General features: G+C 42.6%; 1 long non-coding RNA gene across 1 annotated transcript in view; it reads left to right on the top strand.

Annotated features, from left to right (window-relative positions):
• LOC138926280 (uncharacterized) overlaps positions 1-22,403 on the top strand; it is a 184,495-nt gene extending 162,092 nt beyond the window's left edge. The window contains exons 2-3 of the long non-coding RNA XR_011442744.1: positions 21,928-22,204; positions 22,274-22,403. This is a non-coding gene — a long non-coding RNA (uncharacterized lncRNA). The remainder of the gene's footprint in view (positions 1-21,927; positions 22,205-22,273) is intronic.
• The last annotated feature ends 1,041 nt before the right edge of the window (positions 22,404-23,444 follow it).

The raw sequence follows: 23,444 nt of genomic DNA, 5'->3' as shown, positions 1-23,444 counted from the left end.
TTTTTAGGTTAAGTGGACGAAGAAGAGGTGCAAGGTCGGTTAGTGGTTCTAATATGTGGAAGTTTCACTCCCACTGGCTTTAAAACTTTTTTTTTACAGTACTAGGCTGATGTTCCTGGAAATGGTTTCTGGCCCGAAACTGGGTGAACAAATCGTCTTGAACATCAGCGCAGGCACACGAATCTTGAAAGAATATGTGCGCCTTACATAATTATATTTAAATTTGGCTATGTCCCCCACCTTTATATCGGCTTTAGTTTTGGCTTTGATATAAGCCGAGCTATCAATCTCTTAAGTATCATGGGCAAGCTGAAAAAAAAATATATGTTTCGATGAAGGAATCACCTGTAAGGGTTTTGGTGTCGCAGGTACGAGAACTGCAGCATCAGTCAGTGCCGGTGGTCCGGACTGTGGAATACCTTTTTGGGTGACTCTGACGAAGGTTTCGTTTACTAGGATCTGTGGTTTCACTTGAAGGGATACCACGGAGGACATATCGGATAATTGCTCATTTTCCTTGAGAAATTCGGACGGCGAATTGTTCTCAGTTCTAGCTATTGGGGTGGCTAAAGATATGAGCGGCTGCGTTATTGATGGCTGGGCAGGCTGAGGCGGATCAGAAACAGCGGATTTTTTACGCTTAGGGCGACTCAGCTAGCAGCTGAAGGCCGCTAAACTGAATTTTAAGCGCACAGAGCTGGTCATTGATTTTACGAAAACCAGTGATCAACTCTTTAAATCCAATCTTAGTCTGTCTCATGAACGACCTCATTTCGTCTTGGACATCACGACAATAATGTAAGCCAGACCTACGGAAACTGGCATCCGAAACTGAGGCAGTGAACCCGGCACACTAGGCGTGTACATTGTACAACGTTTTCACATAGCCAGCAATGAATGATAGACTGGGATGAGGAGATTGTCTTGTTACAAGACTTCATAGAACAGACCAGTTTAAATTCCATATTATTAATTAACAAAACAAAATTAATATATAAAATTTTAAAAAACACTATACCTTCAAGCACTGTGCCAAATGGGAAGCCGAAACGGGAGCATTGGAAAATTCAAAGGAAAAATGCAGAAATAGAGATAAGACGGGGATGAAGCACAGCTGAGCTATGCTTGGAACTGAATTTAAACAAATTATTCACTCACCTCCAAATATACCACGGCACACGCGAAGCGATACGGTTTAAGTTAAAACTTAAGATTCTCAATGAATTCGATTCAACAAGCGGGAAAACACCGGTTTACCAAAGACCGTTCGCTTAAGAGGAAGAGAAAGAAGTGATATTCGATAAGATATCTCCGACAGTCATTCACTGTACTGGAGTCGGATAAGAATCCGTTAAGGGCTCTGAGTGCCGCTGAATATCTAAAGATAGTCAATGAGACGATACAAATGGTTTCTTGATTGCCAGTAAGTTCTGGAGATCTAAATTCTTCCCAGGTAGCTATTACTTCTGCTTGGAATACACCACACAGTGGTCGGAAAGTCTGAAGGACTCATTTAGACACAGTGGAAACCGCCTCTCACCTGGCCATTCAGCTTTGAACCGTCTGTGTAAATACGAAGGGAACCGCCTGGTCCCGGGATTTTTGTGGTCCATTCCTTCTTCGCTGGAATGGAGACCTTATATGTTAAGGTGGGATTATCGACAGGTATACGGTAGTATGTAGCCTTTGTAGGTGTAAAGTGGTAAAGGTCCAACTTGGTATGTCCATAGTTGGTCCTTTTCTATAGTCCCGTCTCGCGTAGCCTAATGGCCGATAGCGCGGCTATTTTGGACCCCACTATCTATAGGTAAGGTCGAGTTTAAAGTCTAGGGCGTCTGTTGGTGTGGTAAGGAAGGTGTCTGTAATGCAGACCTTCGCCATCTTTTGCGTTTTTTAAATCTCTTTTTACATTTAGAGTTTGTTAGAGCAGGTCACCAGGCCACCACCCCGGAGAATAGGGTGGGTCTTATGACCGATGTGAAAAGCCATCTGACTACCTTTGGAGACATTCCCAATCTGAGACCAATAGCCTTGCGGCATGTATAGAGCGCGGTTGTTGCCTTGCTTGCTCTATCCAGTGTTTTACTGGATATTTATTTTAGTATTTAACTTCCAGTCCAGTTTCCTTTCTAGCTAAATTATAATTCAAAATACAAAATACAATTCAAATTAAAAACAACTTCAAATAAATTTCCAAAAAAAATTCAATCAAATCCGTTAACACCGGCCCCATTGAAGGCCTCCATCCATTGAAGGATGTCGCCCTCCTGGTTCTGCCACTTCGACCGCGCCATCGCCGCAGGTACGTTAGACCCTGCTGGTCCGGGGTCCGCGGTTGTCTTGAGCGGCTCAACTTTGGACTTTGCCGTCAACGATGAATACCTTCTGCAGATTCGCAACAAATATAGACGCAGGCTCCATAGGCTCTCATCGATGCGTCAGAAAAGGCATGAATTTGAATCGCTGACATCGACTCGGTAAATACGAATCTCGGAATAGAGATGTCCTCCAATTGCGACAAGGCAATTTGTATTTCGTTCCACGCTGTTTCTAAGTGCAGTGGTATTGACTCATCCCAATCTAGCTTATTTAGCCAAAGTTCCTGCAATAAGCCAAGGGGGTCAAACAGCTTTGATGTCACCGAAAGGATGTTCCGCTTGGTCGCCCTTTGGCCCACGACTGAAGCATAAATTTAAAATTTAAATATATCTTCTTTAGGAAGCCAAGCGATTCCTAATGCTTTAGTCAGTTCTGAGTCCGAAAGTGTTATTGGCTTAACGGTGCTCTCGGATGCAGTAACTTCAGGCGAGTTTGAAAACCATTTTCTCAATTCAAGCCCAGCGTTTTGGAGAACCGAGTTACTTCAGAATTAATTGTCTTTAGCTCCTCAATGCAACCAGCACCCGTTAACATGTCGTCGACGTAAAAATCAAACCCAATAACTTCGGCAGGTCGAGGGAATGTATTTTTCACAGATTCACTCAACCTCTTCAAACACCTTATGGCCAGGAATGGGGCTGGCGCAGTGCCATATGTAACGGTGTTTAGCTTGCACAGTTTCAAACACTCTGAGGGGTCTTTCCTCGACACTATCAACTGGTATCGCTTATCGGTTTCATTTACCATTACTTGGCGATACATTTTTTTTATGTCGGCTATCAGAGCGAATCTGTTCAGCCGGAACCGAAGAAGAGTTGAAAACAACTGTTCCTGGATGGTAGGACCAACCATCACCAGATCGTTTAGGCACTTCTGTGTTGATGTCTTACAAGACGCATTAAACACGACTCGTGATTTGGTCTATGTGCTTTGAGACCGTAAGACACAGCAATGGGGTATGACATAGTGTGGAGTACCAAAAACATCATTGCTTGTAGGAGACATATGACCTTAAGATTCGTATTCTTCTATAAATTCTATACATTTTCTTTAAATTCGGATCTCAAGATGATCTTCTCTCGAAAAAACGGCTTTTGGCTACCTCGAACAAGATTCCCAAAACGCTTGGATCCCATTTAAATGGAAGCCTGACTTCAAATCGACGTAAAGGCCGTACAACTGTATTTACTGATAATGTTCCTCACAAACCTCTTGTTCAGGTGACAAAAGCTTTTTAGAAGTTGGTACTTCTTCGAACGACCAGAATTTTTTCAAATTGCCATCCATCTATCCGTGGAGGTTTATAAAAATATGGATCTGAAAAAGGCAAGTTCTTTGGTAGGTCCCAATCTTTCACGTTCACCGACTGGTCAGGGTGATAACCCGAGATAGTTCTCAAAATCCAAAAGTCTAACGGAAATTCACTACAATTAATTGTTGACTTTACCACAGTGTGTATCTTTTTCTTAACCTGGGGATTAGCTTGACCTTGAATTAGCAAGTTGATACACGATTCCTCCCTACGAATCTGTAAGTGTTGTGCAAGATCTTCAGTAATGAAGTTCATGTGTGACACAGAGTCAAGTAACACTTGAGCCAATATGTGCTCGCCCTTTTTAGTTCTGACGCTTATGAACGACATCGCTAACAAAACCCTTTCTAGGGATGACGCATGCAAGGCATGTGACGTAGAAGGTCCATCAAGATGTTGTGCTGGAGGAGAATTTTCATTTGGTGGTGGTAACGCCAAGTAATTTTTGTTCACGGTAAGCCGGTGCAGAAGTTTGTGGTGCGATCTTGCACTAATGTGACACCTAGTCGATTCACACGGTTGTGACCTTTTCGCAGACAATTTAAACATAATGAGGCTGACTTGACAAACTCAAACCGTTGCATTACAGCAAGGCGAGCGAACGGACTACACTGGGCAAGACTATGGTATTGTGCGTTGCAATAACTGCAAGCTTGTTTCTTGGAAGCGGAGCAAGCCAACGAAGTTCTATTGTGCTGCTTCCCGAACCCAGTTTTTTTTAATTTCCACTGAATTTTGGCATTGCCAAACTGGAAAGTCGAGCTCGAGTTGGGGCTGCAGAAATTGCAGTAGCTGGTGGGGACTCTTCAGCTATAGTGAAGGCATTTAATACAGACATCACCCTAGCCTTAGTCGTTATTTCATTTTCTTCTAACTCGTGTCCAAATTCATCTTCATCATCTTATTGCTCGATCTGGTCTTGCAACTCATTTGCCTTAAAAATTGTCTCATTTAACACCTAAAGCCTGCACTCTAGCTTGGTTTTTACTAAAGGAACTGATCCAGCTTCCAAACGTTCCTCTAACCGAATGCTTTTTATTCTGACATTTGATCTTGTTCTTAAGTCATCAAGAGTCGTGGATTCTAATTTCTGTTTATTATCATCCATTTTCTGATTTAATTAATGTTTTTAATGAACAGATAACAACGACATAAATGTGAAAATTTATTATTATTTTTATTTTTAACCTTAAGCCGCCACGTTCCACAGTACGGGGGAGTGTACACCTGCTTTCGGAGTGCCTCTTTCGACGTATCGTTGAATAGATTCTCCTCCTAATGTCGCCCCAACAGTCCTATTTACCAAGATCTGCTTTATAAGGCGTACGGATTTATTGTCTACCCCTAGTCTCGTCAGCGCATTGATTACAAAGCCACACAAAAAAAAATATTTTTTCGGGTCTGGAGGTCAGACCATGTTTACTATATGTTTTCGGGTTGCTGAATCCGAATCCGAGGTCCAAAAAACCCCAGCACGTCAGGGTTCTGACATAACCTCAAAAAACCTCATACAAAATTATATTCGAGTCCGTGGGTCAGACCATGTTTATTATATGTTTTCAGGGTCGCTGAATCCGAATCCAAGGTCTAAAAAACTCCAGAATGTCGGGGTTACGACATAACCTCAAAAACTTGATAAAATTTTTATTTTCCGAGTTCTGGGCTCAGATCATGTTTACCATATGTTTTTGGAGTCACTGAATCCGAATCGGAAAATAAAAATTTTGTCAAGTTTTTAAGGTTTTGTCGTAACCCTGACATTCTGGAGTTTTTTAGACCTCGGATTCGGACCCTAAAACATATAATAAACATGGTCTGACCCACGGACTCGAATATAATTTTGTATGATGTTTTTTGAGGTTATGTCAGAACCCTGACGTGCTGGGGTTTTTTGGACCTCGGATTCGGATTCAGATTCAGCGACCCCGAAAACATATAGTAAACATGGTCTGACCTCCAGACCCGAAAAAAATATTTTTTTTTGTGTGGCTGTGTTATCGAACATGGCAGGATGTTGTCGAACGCTCCTTCTAAGTCTAGAAAAGCAATGAGCGCCGTCTCTGTGGATCGGCCCTTCCTATACGCATGCTGGGATCCCGAGATAACATCTGGGTTTGTGGTAACATTAATGTGGAAGCTGATTAGTCTCTTTATTGTCTTGCGGTGGAAGGACGACAGGCTTATAGGTCTAAAGTCCTAAGGGGTGCAGCGTGATGGTTTTCCCGCAACCACGTTACGGGCACGATGCCTATTTTGAAACTTGCTGAGAAAGCTTTCCTGACCCGTGACCTCAGATTGGATCCCGCTTTGATTAATTGCGCCGGGAAAATGTCATCTGGGTCTGGGGATTTTAAGGGCTTGAAGCTGTTTATCCCCCAGCTAAGTTACCTATTACTCAATAGGTATTCGATTTGGTTTGGGAAGGAGGGGCTATACCCCTGATCCTGCGTTTTAGGGTTCTTTCTTTTTGAAAGCACCCTTAGAAATAAGAATTTGTGAGGGTTTCTTTACTTGACGTGGTCCAGCTACCATCCGAGGTTTTAATGTATCCTACATTTGGTGCAGTTGTTGCGAGGACCTTCCTGAGTCGGGAGGCCTCCGATGTCTCTTCAATGTTCGTGCAGAACTTGGTCCAGGCATTCCTATTTGCCCTAAGCAGTTCTTTGTTGTCCGTTTTGTACACCATCCAGGCTGTCTCTGTGTTTGCCTTACTATCTAAATTAAAGGCTTTACGGGCTTTGGTCTTAAGGGGCGCAAGTGTTTGCGACCTCCGTGGTGATTTCTTTGACTTGCTACTACCCGATCTGTTTTTGGGGCAGGCCTGAATGCCCTGGCGCTTGTCATCGTTACCGTGCCCACCGTGGCGTCCACGTCTTTCCTACTGTTAGCGCCCCTTGTTGGAGTTTTCCCCAAGGATCTTTCTAATTCTTTCTTGTATAAGTCCCAGTTCGCTTTCCTAGGATTGCGTAATGCTAGTCTAGTGAAGTTCTCGAAGTTGACCACTAGGGGTCACTGAAGTTTGCGAAGTTGACCACGAGCGAGTCAAAATAGAAAGTAATGCCAAGTATTTCTCTTCTGTTCTCAACTATGAAGGTGGGTTCTGTACCCCTATTACCCACCAGAAGATTTGAGCCCAGGATAAAATCGAAAATTGACTTATCCCTCTCGTTTGTTTCAGTGCTTCCCTACTGAAGATGATGGGTGTTGGCAAAAAAAACCTCAAAAACCGCGTCGCATGGTCAGCAGTATTAAGCACCTGCTCTCGTCGCCGTTCCTCCTGGTTCTCCCGACGGTTCGCACGTGCTTCCATGTTCCGAGTCCGCTCTGGAACACGGAATTGAAGATCCAGTCGTCGATCAGCATGTGCTGCAGTATCCCGAAGGCGCTCTAGATTGCGAATCCTTTCGCTGCGTCTCCTCTGAGCCCGAGCTGCGGAATCATGCGCACGACTTTCCTCGTACATTGGCGATGTGTTGCGAGTTCCTGTTTCTTATTTCCACCGCATTTTGTTGGTAGCGGGCTCTGCTGCGGTTTAAAGCAGCTTGGCGGCGTTGCTCCTGGGATGTGCGTGAAACACGTGGCATTTTTTGGGTGCTGTTTAAAAAATTCAAATTAAATTGTAAAAAAGTAAACAATAAGAACAATAAGAAATTTACGAAGGATTAAATTCCTTCTTCATAAATCTCATATTAAAGGACGCTTTTAGGGGAATAGACCTACCAAAATATATATATCAATAATTAATTCATATATTTTTTAAACACACTTTTTTGTCACTGTAAAAAATAAAACTTGCACTTTTTAACTTTAACACTGGCAAAAAAATACTTTTCACACACTTTAAATTTTATAATTAGGTCGATCTTTTGCTTCCGCTGTCTGCCACCAGCTGTTTAAGTAGCGGGTCTTGGCCAATATACGCCGAGCATACCCATAGAGGACCCTTTGGGCTCTCTATTGCTGTGGCTACGTAGTCTTCATTGCTGAAATTGAGTAGCAAAAAGAGGTAAAGGTTCTTCTTTACGAGGATCCAGTCCACCATGGGAAGTGTCGGATTGCATATCCTACCCTGATCCGACTCTACCCTGATACCATACTGCGTCTTTGAATTCTGGTGGGCGTCCTCCGATCTCCTCCACGAAGCACCAATGCAACTTGTTAACCACTCGTCCCCAAAGGTCCCTGGGGATGAGCACATCATTGGATCCCTTGCCCTTGAAGGGTTCCTCCCTTCGTCACTTCAGCGAACGAGCGGTTGGACGACTGCAGCTGGGCCTTCCTCTTTTTGGCTCGGGGGGCTCCTCCCTCCGTAAATCTCTGCCTTGTCGCGCTCTGCGCGATCTCCTTGCGCGAAGTCGAACAGTATCTCCCTTGCCCACTTTATAATCTAGGCGTGGTCCGGGCTGGCTTCCGCCGATGGGTCCACCCTCATGAAGATGAAGGCTGCTCTCCTATTATCTTTAAAAAAGCCTTTCCGCTGCATTGAGTGAGACGCTGCCGGACCAGGGTTCTCAATCTCAACTCCTTGGCTTTTGAGGGCCTTGGAGTTTGACGGTTCACTGACCCTATTTCCGGACATTTTTTGGAAGTTTCGTTCTCCGCTTTGATTTTTGTTAGATAAAATAATATTCATGTTTGGTCCCACGACTAGGCGGAAAGGGGCTCATCTATCATGACATAGCCCACTTGTCACAATAAGCCTGGTTGAAACTGGGAGGTCTGGGCCGGTCCTCCAGGTTGAAATTGCATATTTTGCAAGTAGGTGAGTTTTCGCAAAATTTTGCCGTATGGCCAAGTTTTTGGCAAGTTTTGCACCACGTAGGGTTGGGAAAGTACTTCCTGACCTTGATGGTGTGCCATGAGACGTCTAGCTTTCTGGGTAGGTTGTATATGTCAAAAGTTACGAGAATAACACCGGAGGGTTTTGGGATGCCGTCGATTTTCCTGGTAAATTTTAATACCGAGTGGACGTTTTGGCTGGCCAGTTCTTTCACAATTTCGTCTTCAGGGATGTTAATAAGGCAAGAGGCCTAAATGGGAATCGTGCTATTTGCATTCAAAATCGCATATTCCAGCTATTCCAGAATTTCATTGCTACTAATTTTAAACGGACGGTTTACAGCAAAGAAAAAAATCTCTGAAACTTTATTGCTTGTGTTTTTTGACAATATAATTATTTACATTAGATTTTCTTTTGTGGTTTCGAGTTTTTAAAGTTTTTGGAAACGTATTTTTCTTTTGATTCGGGGCTATCGCTAAGCAATGCTTAGCGGTTATCCCCTAAGTTTTGAGGGCCCAGAGGGCATGTTCTTAATATTTTGAGACTATTAAGTTTAGGCTTGAACACTTGCTCTGAAGAAAAATAATGCTTATAAAGCATGCTTATATAATAAAGCAATGCTTAGCGGTTATCCCCTAAGTTTTGAGGGCCCAGAGGGCATGTTCTTAATATTTTGAGACTATTAAGTTTAGGCTTGAACACTTGCTCTGAAGAAAAATAATGCTTATAAAGCATGCTTATATAATAAAGCAATGCTTAGCGGTTATCCCCTAAGTTTTGAGGGCCCAGAGGGCATGTTCTTAATATTTTGAGACTATTAAGTTTAGGCTTGAACACTTGCTCTGAAGAAAAATAATAAAGAACCGTTTTTAGCGGATAAGAATGTGGAACGAGGCCACGAAAGAAAATGGGATTACACGAGAGATAAGGCGCTGACGTTTGCGCTCAATGAGAGTAAGTCGGTGACTGTGACGATTTAATTTAAAAGGGGTAGCTTTAAAAACGTCCAAAATATTCCGATTTTTTGTGGGCTTATCGCCCTTACAGGGCGCTACCACCCCACTTTTCTTCGATAGCTTTTTAGGTCCTTAGGCAATCTATATAACGAATAAAGAAACCCAATGAAACATCTTTCATTCTAATGGTCTTCTTGAAGGCCACGAAAATCGTTCCTTGGTGCCAACCATCTATACCAACCAACAATCTATAGTGCAACGGTGGAAATGTGTGGAAGAATAATTTGATGTATTTATTCTACCCTTGTATTATAATTTTGGTTAAAAGTAAACTTTTTACTTTGGTTAAAAGTTTTAAACTGCAACGCAGTGAAGGAGACATCTCCGACCCTATAAAGTATATATATTCTTGAACAGAATCACCTCCTGAGTTGATATGAGCATGTCCGTCTGTCTGTCCGTATGTCTGTCTGTTTCTACGCGAACTTGTCTCTCAGTTTAAAGCTATCGTCTTGAAACTTTGCACACACCCTTCTTTCCTTTGCACGCTTCATTCCTTTGCAGTATATAAGTCCGATTGGCCTGGATCGGCTGACTCAAGAATTGCTTAACGGCTGTGGAGGCATGGACCAAGTTGAAGGAAGTTCATCAACCAAGCGGACGTGTACGAAAAGTACAGTTATACAAGAAACTGCTTAATAAACGGATAGTGTCTAGATCGGGCCGCCCTCTCCATTATTCGAGAGCTTTAGCTTCGCAGTGACCAGTCGGGCCGCCCTCTCTGTATTTTACTTTAGTCTCTGCATGCACCATAAGCTGGTCTACCAGATGATCATCCGGCTTCATCTGCAGGCAGAAATAAACATTTTTATAACGTTCATACTAAATATAATTCGTCTTTTATTTACGGCATTGAAAACGCTCAACGACCAAACATTGGTGACCCCGACGTGATTTAGTTAATATAATTAACAATTTAAAAAAACTATTGAGCCGCGAAAAAACATTTAAAAAAAACATACATATTTACGTTCCACAAAGCAAGTGCATTCGCCCGCGCATAGACTTCATATATATATACGTTCCACAATTCCGCTACGGTTCTGAGCGCACAGTGGGACAAGTCGTGTTCGTCGCGGGCAAATAAATTTGGAGAAAAAAAAAAAAATTTGGCGCCGGAATTATTTACTTCGGGTTGGTCGGAACTTAATAAATCAACCATGAACTCCAGCGGCGCAGACACAGGAGCACCCACTCCAACCCGTAGTGCTGTTCTTAAGTGCAAGGCCCTGGGTATTCTCCAGGACTTGCAGAGGATCCAAAGAGCTCTTCAGCCTGTTTCCAAGGTGGACGATGCCATGCTCAACGTGCGTCATGGTCAGATAGCCGCCATGTTCAGCGACTTCAAGGCCATCCACGGGGAGCTTGAGGATTTGGACATTTCGCAGATCAGTAGTGAGCTCCGATGGACTGTCTCGGAGCTGGTAGTGACAATGCAGGCCGAAATTGAGCACGAGACGACCCTTCGCTCTTCCCGAATTGCTGCCCACTCCACCCTAGCTAACGGAATGTCCACCATGCAGGTTGACTCGGGGTCAGGTCAAAGGTTTCAAGCTTTGCCTCCCTTGCCTCTTCCTACCTTCAGCGGTGGATACTCTGAATGGCCTGAGTTTTACTCGATTTTCTGTACAATCGTCGGCGGTAATCCGAGCATCAGTAAGGTGGAAAAGCTGCAAAGGTTGCGATCTTGCCTTCGGGAGTCCGCTTTCGAAGCAGTTTGCTCCTTGGAAGTCTCCGATGAGAATTATGATGTCGCGCTGAATTTGTTGGAGAAACGATTTAATAGCCGTCGTTTAATATTTCAGGCTCATGTGAACGAGATTCTTGGCCTCACTCTAGTGGAAGGTGATTCAATAACAGGTCTTCGAGGGTTATCCGACAAATTCAATGCCCATATGAAAACTTTGAAGAATTTGGGTTCGACGAATGAGATAGCCGGCTGCATCATTGTCCAGGTGCTTCTTCAACGGTTGGACCCAGCTACCCAGGTTAAGTGGGAGGAGAGTCTAAATTCTTCAAGTTCCGACGCCATCCCTACTTGGGAGTCGCTGGCAGAGTTTCTGGAGCAGCGATGCAGGACTTTGGAGGCTATGGATGTGGCCGCTGGGCAGAGCTATGGAGCGGATCCCTCTTCGGGTTGGTGTGCTTCGCTGGGAGCTGATTAAGCTGTACCTCGCCCCTTACGAATATAGTTGGAGGACAGGCCCCAACGGAGGGGGGAATGTCGGGTCAGGCAGCAGCGGTGTAATTTTAATGTTTAAATATGTTAGCGTAATGTTTTGTAATGTTTATTTATGGCTTAAGTTTATACAAAAGCTTAGTTGATCGCAAGCCGACTCTCTCTCGGCCGCTCGATTCAACGGGCTTTCTATAGAGAGTTTTAGCTCGCAGTGTCTAGGTCGGGCCGCCCTCTCCATTATTCGAGAGCTTTAGCTTCACAGTGACCAGTCGGGCCGCCCTCTCTGTATTTTACTTTAGTCTCTGCATGCACCCGAGCATTGCACAGAATAAACTTTACACTCCGAAGCAAAATATGTGCGAAAAAGCAATAATGGATTAGCTCTACTTGGTCGGCTTGTCGTTTGAAATCGCAAAAAAGCGGTTAATGCTGGTCTATCAGATGATCATCCGGCTTCATCTGCAGGCAGAAATAAACATTTTTATAACGTTCATACTAAATTTAAATTCGTCTTTTATTTACGGCATTGAAAACGCTCAATGACCAAACAGTAATTGATGGTGTGTATGGATTTCTAGCCCTGACACTCCATATAAATAGTTTCTTCCGGGTCTTAATTCCCACACTATTACTTGAAGTTTATTTTTAATCGTCACGTAGTATCTCTCAATTTTATTAAGTGTTTTAGTATTGTTTGTTTTAGGTTGTTAAAATAAACTGTTGTAAATAATCTTGTTGGGCTAATGCTATTTGGCAAACTAGGTGATCATTAAGTTAATTAGAGGCCTGTATTGCAGCCTCGTCTTGAGTACTTGCAACAATTTTTGTTCCCCAAATATGTCTTGTAGACCAATTTGTTAGACCAAATTCCATTGATTATGAAAAATTAAGTTTTTTCTGCGTCTATAAAGGTAAAATATTCACCTTTTTCTAGATTTTATAAAATAACTGACGTGTCCTGCATTGGGTATTTATCTTAAACTGTACTAAGGTTTAATTTTTTTAAATCGATACAAAGTCTGTGTTTGGGTACAATACTACAATCATCCGAATTATAAAGGTTTTACTGGGTCTAATAATGTCTTCGTCGAGCATGCGACTTATTTCTAGGTTTGCGAACTCGTATACTGCTTGATAGTATGGGTACTGTTTTAAGTAAATTGGAATTTTATCAAAAAAGTTTATTTCACATCGTACATCGTACATTAAGTTACGGGCAAAATGAGTCAGAGTGAGACTGATGTGAGGCAAACTTGCGCATCAGATGCGACTCATCAACAGATACTTGTCGCAATATGCCTGATAAAATACTGGTTATCCAAAAAATATATGGAAACCTGAATTAAACACGAGAGAGGTGGGAGAGATCTAAACCGAGGCTCCCATGCATAGAACAACCTACTTAGAAGTTTCACTTCTGCCGTGCGTGAGTCTGACACACCCAGTTTTTTTGTGCATCAAAAGTTACGAGAATAACACCGGAGGGTGATGCCGTCGATTTTCCTGGTAAATTTTAATACCGAGTGGACGTTTTGGCTGGCCAGTTCTTTCACAATTTCGTCTTCAGGGATGTTAATAAGGCAAGAGGCCTAAATGGGAATCGTGCTATTTGCATTCAAAATCGCATATTCCAGCTATTCCAGAATTTCATTGCTACTAATTTTAAACGGACGGTTTACAGCAAAGAAAAAAATCTCTGAAACTTTATTGCTTGTGTTTTTTGACAATATAATTATTTACATTAGATTTTCTTTTGTGGTTTCGAGTTTTTAAAGTTTTTGGAAACGTATTTTTCTTTTGATTCGGGGCTATCGCTAAGCAATGCTTAGCGGTTATCCCCTAAGTTTTGAGGGCCCAGAGGGCATGTTCTTAATATTTTGAGACTATTAAGTTTAGGCTTGAACACTTGCTCTGAAGAAAAATAATGCTTATAAAGCATGCTTATATAATAAAGCAATGCTTAGCGGTTATCCCCTAAGTTTTGAGGGCCCAGAGGGCATGTTCTTAATATTTTGAGACTATTAAGTTTAGGCTTGAACACTTGCTCTGAAGAAAAATAATGCTTATAAAGCATGCTTATATAATAAAGCAATGCTTAGCGGTTATCCCCTAAGTTTTGAGGGCCCAGAGGGCATGTTCTTAATATTTTGAGACTATTAAGTTTAGGCTTGAACACTTGCTCTGAAGAAAAATAATAAAGAACCGTTTTTAGCGGATAAGAATGTGGAACGAGGCCACGAAAGAAAATGGGATTACACGAGAGATAAGGCGCTGACGTTTGCGCTCAATGAGAGTAATTCGGTGACTGTGACGATTTAATTTAAAAGGGGTAGCTTTAAAAACGTCCAAAATATTCCGATTTTTTGTGGGCTTATCGCCCTTACAGGGCGCTACCACCCCACTTTTCTTCGATAGCTTTTTAGGTCCTTAGGCAATCTATATAACGAATAAAGAAACCCAATGAAACATCTTTCATTCTAATGGTCTTCTTGAAGGCCACGAAAATCGGTCCTTGGTGCCAACCATCTATACCAACCAACAATCTATAGTGCAACGGTGGAAATGTGTGGAAGAATAATTTGATGTATTTATTCTACCCTTATATTATAGTTTTGGTTAAAAGTAAACTTTTTACTTTGGTTAAAAGTTTTAAACTGCAACGCAGTGAAGGAGACATCTCCGACCCTATAAAGTATATATATTCTTGAACAGAATCACCTCCTGAGTTGATATGAGCATGTCCGTCTGTCTGTCCGTATGTCTGTCTGTTTCTACGCGAACTTGTCTCTCAGTTTAAAGCTATCGTCTTGAAACTTTGCACACACCCTTCTTTCCTTTGCACGCTTCATTCCTTTGCAGTATATAAGTCCGATTGGCCTGGATCGGCTGACTATATTCTTTAGCTGCCATATAACTGATTGATCGGAAATGGTATAACTTTGGTGTTTTTAAAGTTAGAGAGTTCAAATTTGACATGAGAGCTATTTTTGGCAAACATTACGACATGCCAAATTTCATAAGGATCTGCCGACTATATCTTATAGCTGCCATATAACTGAACGATCGAAAATGACCCAACTTTCGTGTTTTTGAATATAGAAAGCTTAGTACAGATTCTTATTTTGGTCAGTTGATCCAACCTACCAATTTCATTAGGATCGGCTCAAAAAAAACTATTGAGCCGCGAAAAAACATTTAAAAAAAACATACATAGTTACGTTCCACAAAGCAAGTACATTCGCCCGCGCATAGACTTCATATATATATACGTTCCACAATTCCGCTACGGTTCTGAGCGCACAGTGGGACAAGTCGTGTTCGTCGCGGGCAAATAAATTTGGAGAAAAAAAAAAAAATTTGGCGCCGGAATTATTTACTTCGGGTTGGTCGGAACTTAATAAATCAACCATGAACTCCAGCGGCGCAGACACAGGAGCACCCACTCCAACCCGTAGTGCTGTTCTTAAGTGCAAGGCCCTGGGTATTCTTCAGGACTTGCAGAGGATCCAAAGAGCTCTTCAGCCTGTTTCCAAGGTGGACGATGCCATGCTCAACGTGCGTCATGGTCAGATAGCCGCCATGTTCAGCGACTTCAAGGCCATCCACGGGGAGCTTGAGGATTTGGACATTTCGCAGATCAGTAGTGAGCTCCGATGGACTGTCTCGGAGCTGGTAGTGACAATGCAGGCCGAAATTGAGCACGAGACGACCCTTCGCTCTTCCCGAATTGCTGCCCACTCCACCCTAGCTAACGGAATGTCCACCATGCAGGTTGACTCGGGGTCAGGTCAAAGGTTTCAAGCTTTGCCTCCCTTGCCTCTTCCTACCTTCAGCGGTGGATACTCTGAATGGCCTGAGTTTTACTCGATTTTCTGTACAATCGTCGGCGGTAATCCGAGCATCAGTAGGGTGGAAAAGCTGCAAAGGTTGCGATCTTGCCTTCGGGAGTCCGCTTTCGAAGCAGTTTGCTCCTTGGAAGTCTCCGATGAGAATTATGATGTCGCGCTGAATTTGTTGGAGAAACGATTTAATAGCCGTCGTTTAATATTTCAGGCTCATGTGAACGAGATTCTTGGCCTCACTCTAGTGGAAGGTGATTCAATAACAGGTCTTCGAGGGTTATCCGACAAATTCAATGCCCATATGAGAACTTTGAAGAATTTGGGTTCGACGAATGAGATAGCCGGCTGCATCATTGTCCAGGTGCTTCTTCAACGGTTGGACCCAGCTACCCAGGTTAAGTGGGAGGAGAGTCTAAATTCTTCAAGTTCCGACGCCATCCCTACTTGGGAGTCGCTGGCAGAGTTTCTGGAGCAGCGATGCAGGACTTTGGAGGCTATGGATGTGGCCGCTGGGCAGAGCTATGGAGCGGATCCCTCTTCGGGTTGGAGTGCTTCGCTGGGAGCTGATTAAGCTGTACCTCGCCCCTTACGAATATAGTTGGAGGACAGGCCCCAACGGAGGGGGGAATGTCGGGTCAGGCAGCAGCGGTGTAATTTTAATGTTTAAATATGTTAGCGTAATGTTTTGTAATGTTTATTTATGGCTTAAGTTTATACAAAAGCTTAGTTGATCGCAAGCCGACTCTCTCTCGGCCGCTCGATTCAACGGGCTTTCTATAGAGAGTTTTAGCTCGCAGTGTCTAGGTCGGGCCGCCCTCTCCATTATTCGAGAGCTTTAGCTTCACAGTGACCAGTCGGGCCGCCCTCTCTGTATTTTACTTTAGTCTCTGCATGCACCCGAGCATTGCACAGAATAAACTTTACACTCCGAAGCAAAATATGTGCGAAAAAGCAATAATGGATTAGCTCTACTTGGTCGGCTTGTCGTTTGAAATCGCAAAAAAGCGGTTAATGCTGGTCTATCAGATGATCATCCGGCTTCATCTGCAGGCAGAAATAAACATTTTTATAACGTTCATACTAAATTTAAATTCGTCTTTTATTTACGGCATTGAAAACGCTCAATGACCAAACATTGGTGACCCCGACGTGATTTAGTTAATATAATTAACAATTTAAAAAAACTATTGAGCCGCGAAAAAACATTTAAAAAAAACATACATATTTACGTTCCACAATGCAAGTGCATTCGCCCGCGCATAGACTTCATATATATATACGTTCCACAATTCCGCTACGGTTCTGAGCGCACAGTGGGACAAGTCGTGTTCGTCGCGGGCAAATAAATTTGGAGAAAAAAAAAAAAAATTTGGCGCCGGAATTATTTACTTCGGGTTGGTCGGAACTTAATAAATCAACCATGAACTCCAGCGGCGCAGACACAGGAGCACCCACTCCAACCCGTAGTGCTGTTCTTAAGTGCAAGGCCCTGGGTATTCTCCAGGACTTGCAGAGGATCCAAAGAGCTCTTCAGCCTGTTTCCAAGGTGGACGATGCCATGCTCAACGTGCGTCATGGTCAGATAGCCGCCATGTTCAGCGACTTCAAGGCCATCCACGGGGAGCTTGAGAATTTGGACATTTCGCAGATCAGTAGTGAGCTCCGATGGACTGTCTCGGAGCTGGTAGTGACAATGCAGGCCGAAATTGAGCACGAGACGACCCTTCGCTCTTCCCGAATTGCTGCCCACTCCACCCTAGCTAACGGAATGTCCACCATGCAGGTTGACTCGGGGTCAGGTCAAAGGTTTCAAGCTTTGCCTCCCTTGCCTCTTCCTACCTTCAGCGGTGGATACTCTGAATGGCCTGAGTTTTACTCGATTTTCTGTACAATCGTCGGCGGTAATCCGAGCATCAGTAAGGTGGAAAAGCTGCAAAGGTTGCGATCTTGCCTTCGGGAGTCCGCTTTCGAAGCAGTTTGCTCCTTGGAAGTCTCCGATGAGAATTATGATGTCGCGCTGAATTTGTTGGAGAAACGATTTAATAGCCGTCGTTTAATATTTCAGGCTCATGTGAACGAGATTCTTGGCCTCACTCTAGTGGAAGGTGATTCAATAACAGGTCTTCGAGGGTTATCCGACAAATTCAATGCCCATATGAGAACTTTGAAGAATTTGGGTTCGACGAATGAGATAGCCGGCTGCATCATTGTCCAGGTGCTTCTTCAACGGTTGGACCCAGCTACCCAGGTTAAGTGGGAGGAGAGTCTAAATTCTTCAAGTTCCGACGCCATCCCTACTTGGGAGTCGCTGGCAGAGTTTCTGGAGCAGCGATGCAGGACTTTGGAGGCTATGGATGTGGCCGCTGGGCAGAGCTATGGAGCGGATCCCTCTTCGGGTTGGAGTGCTTCGCTGGGAGCTGATTAAGCTGTACCTCGCCCCTTACGAATATAGTTGGAGGACAGGCCCCAACGGAGGGGGGAATGTCGGGTCAGGCAGCAGCGGTGTAATTTTAATGTTTAAATATGTTAGCGTAATGTTTTGTAATGTTTATTTATGGCTTAAGTTTATACAAAAGCTTAGTTGATCGCAAGCCGACTCTCTCTCGGCCGCTCGATTCAACAGGCTTTCTATAGAGAGTTTTAGCTCGCAGTGTCTAGGTCGGGCCGCCCTCTCCATTATTCGAGAGCTTTAGCTTCACAGTGACCAGTCGGGCCGCCCTCTCTGTATTTTACTTTAGTCTCTGCATGCACCCGAGCATTGCACAGAATAAACTTTACACTCCGAAGCAAAATATGTGCGAAAAAGCAATAATGGATTAGCTCTACTTGGTCGGCTTGTCGTTTGAAATCGCAAAATAGCGGTTAATGCTGGTCTATCAGATGATCATCCGGCTTCATCTGCAGGCAGAAATAAACATTTTTATAACGTTCATACTAAATTTAAATTCGTCTTTTATTTACGGCATTGAAAACGCTCAATGACCAAACATTGGTGACCCCGACGTGATTTAGTTAATATAATTAACAATTTAAAAAAACTATTGAGCCGCGAAAAAACATTTAAAAAAAACATACATATTTACGTTCCACAAAGCAAGTGCATTCGCCCGCGCATAGACTTCATATATATATACGTTCCACAATTCCGCTACGGTTCTGAGCGCACAGTGGGACAAGTCGTGTTCGTCGCGGGCAAATAAATTTGGAGAAAAAAAAAAAAATTTGGCGCCGGAATTATTTACTTCGGGTTGGTCGGAACTTAATAAATCAACCATGAACTCCAGCGGCGCAGACACAGGAGCACCCACTCCAACCCGTAGTGCTGTTCTTAAGTGCAAGGCCCTGGGTATTCTCCAGGACTTGCAGAGGATCCAAAGAGCTCTTTAGCCTGTTTCCAAGGTGGACGATGCCATGCTCAACGTGCGTCATGGTCAGATAGCCGCCATGTTCAGCGACTTCAAGGCCGTCCACGGGGAGCTTGAGAATTTGGACATTTCGCAGATCAGTAGTGAGCTCCGATGGACTGTCTCGGAGCTGGTAGTGACAATGCAGGCCGAAATTGAGCACGAGACGACCCTTCGCTCTTCCCGAATTGCTGCCCACTCCACCCTAGCTAACGGAATGTCCACCATGCAGGTTGACTCGGGGTCAGGTCAAAGGTTTCAAGCTTTGCCTCCCTTGCCTCTTCCTACCTTCAGCGGTGGATACTCTGAATGGCCTGAGTTTTACTCGATTTTCTGTACAATCATCGGCGGTAATCCGAGCATCAGTAAGGTGGAAAAGCTGCAAAGGTTGCGATCTTGCCTTCGGGAGTCCGCTTTCGAAGCAGTTCGCTCCTTGGAAGTCTCCGATGAGAATTATGATGTCGCGCTGAATTTGCTGGAGAAACGATTTAATAGCCGTCGTTTAATATTTCAGGCTCATGTGAGCGAGATTCTTGACCTCACTCTAGTGGAAGGTGATTCAATAACAGGTCTTCGAGGGTTATCCGACAAATTCAATGCCCATATGAGAACTTTGAAGAATTTGTGTTCGACGAATGAGATAGCCGGCTGCATCATTGTCCAGGTGCTTCTTCAACGGTTGGACCCAGCTACCCAGGTTAAGTGGGAGGAGAGTCTAAATTCTTCAAGTTCCGACGCCATCCCTACTTGGGAGTCGCTGGCAGAGTTTCTGGAGCAGCGATGCAGGACTTTGGAGGCTATGGATGTGGCCGCTGGGCAGAGCTATGGAGCGGATCCCTCTTCGGGTTGGAGTGCTTCGCTGGGAGCTGATTAAGCTGTACCTCGCCCCTTACGAATATAGTTGGAGGACAGGCCCCAACGGAGGGGGGAATGTCGGGTCAGGCAGCAGCGGTGTAATTTTAATGTTTAAATATGTTAGCGTAATGTTTTGTAATGTTTATTTATGGCTTAAGTTTATACAAAAGCTTAGTTGATCGCAAGCCGACTCTCTCTCGGCCGCTCGATTCAACGGGCTTTCTATAGAGAGTTTTAGCTCGCAGTGTCTAGGTCGGGCCGCCCTCTCCATTATTCGAGAGCTTTAGCTTCACAGTGACCAGTCGGGCCGCCCTCTCTGTATTTTACTTTAGTCTCTGCATGCACCCGAGCATTGCACAGAATAAACTTTACACTCCGAAGCAAAATATGTGCGAAAAAGCAATAATGGATTAGCTCTACTTGGTCGGCTTGTCGTTTGAAATCGCAAAAAAGCGGTTAATGCTGGTCTATCAGATGATCATCCGGCTTCATCTGCAGGCAGAAATAAACATTTTTATAACGTTCATACTAAATTTAAATTCGTCTTTTATTTACGGCATTGAAAACGCTCAATGACCAAACAGTAATTGATGGTGTGTATGGATTTCTAGCCCTGACACTCCATATAAATAGTTTCTTCCGGGTCTTAATTCCCACACTATTACTTGAAGTTTATTTTTAATCGTCACGTAGTATCTCTCAATTTTATTAAGTGTTTTAGTATTGTTTGTTTTAGGTTGTTAAAATAAACTGTTGTAAATAATCTTGTTGGGCTAATGCTATTTGGCAAACTAGGTGATCATTAAGTTAATTAGAGGCCTGTATTGCAGCCTCGTCTTGAGTACTTGCAACAATTTTTGTTCCCCAAATATGTCGTCTGTTGCCTTCTGAAAGACTCGAGGTGCGTTTGTTAGACCAAATTCCATTGATTATGAAAAATTAAGTTTTTTCTGCGTCTATAAAGGTAAAATATTCACCTTTTTCTAGATTTTATAAAATAACTGACGTGTCCTGCATTGGGTATTTATCTTAAACTGTACTAAGGTTTAATTTTTTTAAATCGATACAAAGTCTGTGTTTGGGTACAATACTACAATCATCCGAATTATAAAGGTTTTACTGGGTCTAATAATGTCTTCGTCGAGCATGCGACTTATTTCTAGGTTTGCGAACTCGTATACTGCTTGATAGTATGGGTACTGTTTTAAGTAAATTGGAATTTTATCAAAAAAGTTTATTTCACATCGTACATCGTACATTAAGTTACGGGCAAAATGAGTCAGAGTGAGACTGATGTGAGGCAAACTTGCGCATCAGATGCGACTCATCAACAGATAGTTGTCGCAATATGCCTGATAAAATACTGGTTATCCAAAAAAAATATGGAAATCTGAATTAAACACGAGAGAGGTGGGAGAGATCTAAACCGAGGTTCGCATGCATAGAACAACCAACTTAGAAGTTTCACTTCTGCCGTTCGTGAGTCTGACACACCCAGTTTTTTTGTGCATTACGTCGTGTGACACCCATCGGATTATCTCTTGATTTTGCTTCATGTTTGCGATGATATACATAGTACGTGATGCGATGAGTACAACCATTTTATTACAATTGGAAAGACAAAAATGAGAGAAGAATAAAACCTTATACAATACCTTATACCTCGAAAAATTTAAAACGTTTTTGGAGGTTAGTTCTTACCGCACTAGCTCTTGACTGACTTTAAAATCGTGTTCAGCGCACTCCCACAAAACCTAATTGGATAAATTATTGTAGTTTGTAAATTAACAACCTTAACTTTACTGAAAGTTATTCATATAAAAAATATTGTAATACAAATAATGAACAAGAGAATAAAGATACTAATAATTACCTGGTTTTACGAAATATATGTAAAAATTGTATGTGTATGTTATAATTGTGTCGGCTTATCTATTCAATTTATATTAACCATACTACAACAACTTCTTCCTAAAGCAAAAGACCGTGTTTTTGTGTGCGCACTGCGTTTTAATGGAAGTTTTGTTATAAACCCGTGTTTACAACAATTAAAGTAATTGACTGTTTACCTTAAAAAAAATTCTTTTTTTAAAAGATTAAATTAATTTAATCTGTCTTAATTTAGTCAAAATTGAATATTTTTTTTTACCATAACACAAGGTCATATTTGTCTGAGCCTATTATAATAGATAGCACTGTCGGCGGAGCTCAAGCTACATCTTCATCAAATGGATGTATGCACCGCGTATCTCAACAGCAATCTGAGTGAGACGGTCTACGAAGCAGCCGGAAGGGTACTCAGATGAATCAAATCCTGACAAGGTATTGCTTCTGAAGAGAGTAATATATGGCTTGAAACAATCAGGAGGGGCCTGGAACGAGAAGCTAAATGGCGTATTGGTTAATATGGGATTTGTTGCCTGGGATAACGAACCATGTTTGTACAAACTTTGTGGCAAAGTTAATCTTGTACTAATCCTTGTATATGTTGACGATATATTTATAGCTTGCCAATCGCACGAGGATTTGCTGAAAATAAAGAGCAGCATCTCACAATCATTCGAATGTGTTGACAAGGGTCAACTTAACCATTTCCTGGGCATGGAAATCGAACGAGACGGCGATCTTGGAGCAATTACTTACCTGGTTTTACGAAATATATGTAAAAATTGTATGTGTATGTTATAATTGTGTCGGCTTATCTATTCAATTTATATTAACCATACTACAACAACTTCTTCCTAAAGCAAAAGACCGTGTTTTTGTGTGCGCACTGCGTTTTAATGGAAGTTTTGTTACAAACCCGTGTTTACAACAATTAAAGTAATTGACTGTTTACCTTAAAAAAAATTCTTTTTTTAAAAGATTAAATTAATTTAATCTGTCTTAATTTAGTCAAAATTGAATATTTTTTTTTTTACCATAACACAAGGTCATATTTGTCTGAGCCTATTATAATAGATAGCACTGTCGGCGGAGCTCAAGCTACATCTTCATCAAATGGATGTATGCACCGCGTATCTCAACAGCAATCTGAGTGAGACGGTCTACGAAGCAGCCGGAAGGGTACTCAGATGAATCAAATCCTGACAAGGTATTGCTTCTGAAGAGAGTAATATTGGCTTGAAACAATCAGGAGGGGCCTGGAACGAGAAGCTAAATGGCGTATTGGTTAATATGGGATTTGTTGCCTGGGATAACGAACCATGTTTGTACAAACATTGTGGCAAAGGTAATCTTGTACTAATCCTTGTATATGTTGACGATATATTTATAGCTTGCCAATCGCACGAGGATTTGCTGAAAATAAAGAGCAGCATCTCACAATCATTCGAGTGTGTTGACAAGGGTCAACTTAACCATTTCCTGGGCATGGAAATCGAACGAGACGGCGATCTTGGAGCAATTACTTTGGGACATACGCAATATATCAAGGACCTTTTGCATACCCATGGAAGTGATTTTCGCAAGTCGGCGAAGACACCTTTGGATTCTGGTTTCCAAGTAGACTGTACAAGCCCTCAATGCAAAAAGGTGGATCCCACTACTTATCAGTCCATAGTAGGAGAGCTTATGTGGCTAGCCCTTACAACAAGGCCAGACATATTGCATTTGGTGTCAAAATTGGCACAGCGGAATCAAAACCCGCATGCTGAACACATGGCTGGCATAAAGCA

The sequence above is a fragment of the Drosophila bipectinata genome, chromosome XL (genome assembly GCF_030179905.1).
Source record: "Drosophila bipectinata strain 14024-0381.07 chromosome XL, DbipHiC1v2, whole genome shotgun sequence".
NCBI lineage: Eukaryota > Metazoa > Arthropoda > Insecta > Diptera > Drosophilidae > Drosophila > Drosophila bipectinata.
The sequence above is the reverse complement of the archived record's forward strand: the minus strand, read 5'-3'. Positions and strand labels throughout refer to the sequence as shown.